Below are 4,457 nucleotides of genomic sequence, written 5' to 3'. Positions count from 1 at the left end.
GGGGTATGGCTATCTGTCAGCCATTGCCAGTTGATCTGGAACCTTTGATTATCACCAAGGAGAGAGAGTCATGACACCTTGCTACTGCATCATTAGTATCACCTATTCATCCAGGTCTTATTTGTCTGACTTTTCAGTGGCCTCATGGTGACATCCCTAAACATTTCCTTCTGGTCCTGTAGCTCAGTTTAGAAGGACAACTGCATCCTTGATTTGTATGGGTGGTTTAGTTGAATCTGTGCTTGAATAGGATACACCTGAGCTCAATTTCAAGTTTCATAGCAAAGGGTGTGAATACTTATGTATTTCTGTTTTTTATTTGTAATACATTTGCAAAGATTTCAAAAAAACAGTTTTCACTTTGTCATTATAGTGGTATTGTGTGTGTGTAATTTGAATTTTTTTAATTTAATGAATTTTAGAATAAGGCTGTAAAACGTTACAAAATGTGGAAAAGGGGAAAGGGTCTGAATACTTTCCGAATGCACTGTATATCATGAATTTAAAGCCCAAAATGGATATAGCAATCACAGATTGCCCCTCTAAACTTTTACTCTCTACAGTAAGTCAGTGTCCTCTCTCTCTCTCTCTCTGTCTCTCTGTCTCTCTCTCTGTCTGTGTGTGTGTCTAGGCTGCTCCATGCGGTGCCAGAGGGTGAAAGCGAGGAGGTCAGGGAGATGAGCTGACGGGCCCCCAGCAGGATCTGGTCAGCAGCCTGGCAGAGCTCTATCGGGGAATGACATCCCAGGTCCACAGTGACAAGACGCAGAAGAAACGTAAAGAAGTGGGGCTGCATTTCCCCCATATCGTAGGTCTATGCCCGCAGTGAGCTCTGTTTGGAACTGATCAATATGAAATGAATGGCTCTAAAGTATAAAATTACGCCTCTATTTTGTACTAATCAGCGAGCGTCTCATCTAAACAGTTGGCTTTCGATTCTTCTGTGATACGCGATCAGTGTAACAGCTCAAAACCTACAATGGCGAGAAGCTCGTCACTATGTTGAGCTTCCCCTGCTGAGTGTCTGTCCACATCTCCCCACCCGCCTGCAGGTGGCGCCCAGCACACTCCGCATGAACCGCTCACTACAGATGCTTAATGTTGCCAGTCTGAACGTGGCCCAGAAGAGCCAGGCTGGGGAGACAGGGCCACGGCTGGACCCAACACCCAACGTAAGTGTATCTGTTTGACTCAACATGATCTAAGGGATTAATAGTTGGTATTCAGCAGTCATAAAATAATGTCTTATTTACTTTGAAGAACTACTAAAATAGTGATTTTGTCAGAAAGCATAGCCAGCAGCTCTATAGAGATGAGATGATGACTTGGAATGAAATAATAAAGTCATCAAATGAAACATGTAATATACACAACTGATATATTTGATTGAAGTAATGTAATGTGAATAAATTATGGTTAAGTGACTGTCTTTCAGTGACTCTGTGGTCACTGAAGATCCCATAGACCTCATCGTAAGAGTAGGGGTGTTAACCCCGGTGTCCTGGCTAAATTCCCAATCTAGCCCTCGTACCATCATGGCCACCTAATCATCCCCAGCTTCCAATTGGCTCATTCATCCTCCCTCCTCTCCCCTTTAACTATTCCCCAGGTCGTTGCTGTAAATGGAATGTGTTCTCAGTCAACTTAACTGGTAAAATAAGAAATATCAACTGTATTGGGAAGTCACTACCATCATGGGACTTTTATTAATTGTTTTGTTGTGTCATTACAGCATTCAACCCACATAGTGCATTTAATGTCTAAAAAAATATAAACCGAAAACTATATTTTTGTAATAATTCAACCGAACCGATTACTGTCTGTCTACTGTCACCACAACAACACACAACAGGGATATCACTTTAAGTGTTCTGCACCCAAAGGGCTCACCCATAGTCTCAAGCATGGTTCAGATTCAGCTTTTGTTGCAAAAATGATTGATAATTGAGGCCTATACTCATTGGCAGAATATTTAATAAAGGTTAGCGTATTCAATAGTGTATTTCATTTGGCAAATCTGACTATAATTCTATCCTCCTGATTCCTGCTTACAAGCAAAAATTAAAGCAGGAAGCACCAGTGACTCGATCAATAAAAAAAGTGGTTTGGTTAGGGGCTCGTAAGTAAGGTCCTGTATAAACACAAGCTCACTTCCTTGACAACTTACTTCCCAACAGCTCTTCGCTGCTCCACGAAGCGTAAGAAGTATGAATGCCCTGACTTCTGCAGAGGCCGTATAACTGCAAATGCTGCACGGCCAATGCAGATGTCGGATTAAACAATCAGCGCCTTTTAGAGTTGAATAGCCGTTCAATACAGGGTTGTGTTTATTAAGCACGAAACGGACTGAAACAGGGAGAGATTACCTGGAATGGGCCAATAAGAAACGCTCATTTTTATTTTCTGTTTCAAATGGTTTTACTCCGGTGCGGCTCCGGCCCATGACTAACACTGATGTGTCTATTAGGTGCCAGCTGCAGGCGGTGCTCAGGGTCGAGATGTGCCAACTCCTCCCCTTGGAGCAGCAGACCGACACTACTGGATGTGGAGCAGATGGTGAAGGAGGTAGGAAACTCGCTAACGGCTAATCATAGCTACCTCCACGACCCAAACAAAACAGTCATTGATAGGCTTTGATTTCCCTCTCCCCAGATGGCTGATATGCTGAGGATAATCTCTCTAACCAAAGACCCGGTGTTCCTCGCCAAGCTCCTGCAAGATGAGGTCCTCCCCGGGTGAGTTCCCTCTATTGACATCTGACTTAACATTTGGGGTTGAATGCAGATTAAGGAGATGAGGAGAATAGCACAGTTCTCTAAGGTTATAACAGATGGTTGTGTACTGTCAAGTTCCTGACAGCCATCCCTAGGGTCCTAGTGAATGTTTACCACAGCCTGGGCACCCAGCTGCCCGCCGCCCTGTCAGCCGTGCTGCCCTCGGACTTCTTCAGCGACGAGTCAATGACCATGGACAGCATCTCTCCCTCCTCGCCTCCCCTCTCTGTGGCCCTCAGCATGGCCTCCGCCTGCGGGGAGCAACTTCAGGAGCTATACGACCGCTCCGCCAGCAAGAGAAGATGAGTTGTCTGGTACAAAAGGGACATTCTGCTCATTCACCTAGGTGTTATCTGCTGTGGTGCAGCTGTGTGGATTTTATAGAATGACCGTTCCAAGTGTTTCCTTGGTGAAGTGCACGAATGTGTGTTTGTTGTTGTTAGTACACTTTTAGATATTAATGCACTGTTGGAGCTAGAAACACAAGCATTTCACTACACCCGCAACAACATCTGCTAAACATGTGTATGTGACAAATAAAATGTATTTTGATATAGCCCTCTTTAACGAGCCTCTGTTGTATTTTAGGAATGGGAAGTCGACTCGCAATCAGAGCATGAATGAAGCATCCCAGAGTCTCCGCCAGATAGAGATGCCAAGGATGTCCATCAGAGCTGTGAGCTAAAACAGGATTTTGTTTTGTATTCTGTAACAGCTGTAAAGTCAGATAAAATATGGCTTCAATAGTATTACATCAGAAACAATATGGCTTCATTCACAGTCCTGTCTGGCTAGATGTACAGTATGAACTTAGTAATCACCCATATATTGCTCTCTGTGTGTCCTATGAACAAGCCAAGGTTCTGTATTGCTGTGGAGAAACCAGCTGCTGAACCCCCCCCCCCCGAAAAAAAAGCAGGCTGCACAAGGTAAGTCATTTCAATGACATCCTCCAACTCCTCTATTAGATCAACAAACCCCTTGTCTCATACAATTGTACTGTGATTGTCCAATACAATTTAATACAACTTTATTTGGTCCATAGAGGTCACAAAGTTCCGGAGGAATTTGTTCAACCAGGAGACCATTTGCCCCTCCAAGAAGGCCAAAATGCCCAGGAGCCCGTCTGTCTCGGCCGTGGAGGGACTAAAGCGCAAATGCTCCCAGACGACAGAAGGTGGCGGTAAAGAGACACTCTGATACTTAATTATTCGCCAGTATGTATTCCCTGATACTTCAGCATTCCAAGAGCTCATAGCATCAGTAACAAGGGAAAAGGTTTTGTTAGCACTGTGACCCAGAGGAAATCTGCCCTTTTTAGATCGACATGCCCTCCTGACCAAAAAGGTGATGGAGACGCCACTTCACAAGCAGGTGTCCAATCGCCTGCTGCACAGGCAAAAGATGGGCAGGTGAACTGAACATGTGATTGTTTTAAAACCAGGATGTAGCCCTTTACACTCATACCTGTATTCAGTTAAAAATTGCAGATTTGGACACTGATAAATGCCTAAATTGGAACACAGGGGCTGTACAGTAACATGCTATTCATGACGTCAGAGCTATGGCTCTGTGCTTCACAGCCCTGTATGGGTTTTGACTGACAGCTGTTCTGACCTTGAGCACCTCACGCGAAGAAGTTGCCCTCATACCTCCTGCTAATTGGGCAACTTTTGCAAATGT

At 44.3% G+C, this 4,457-nt stretch overlaps 1 pseudogene; it reads left to right on the top strand.

Moving 5' to 3' along the window:
* The first annotated feature begins 736 nt into the window (after positions 1 to 736).
* Positions 737 to 3,080, top strand: LOC106560957 (treslin-like; annotated as a pseudogene).
* Positions 3,081 to 4,457: the final 1,377 nt, after the last annotated feature.

The sequence above is a fragment of the Salmo salar genome, chromosome 10, assembly GCF_965601325.2.
Source record: "Salmo salar chromosome 10, fSalSal1, whole genome shotgun sequence".
NCBI lineage: Eukaryota > Metazoa > Chordata > Actinopteri > Salmoniformes > Salmonidae > Salmo > Salmo salar.
This window is presented reverse-complemented; position numbering and strand designations above follow the sequence as displayed.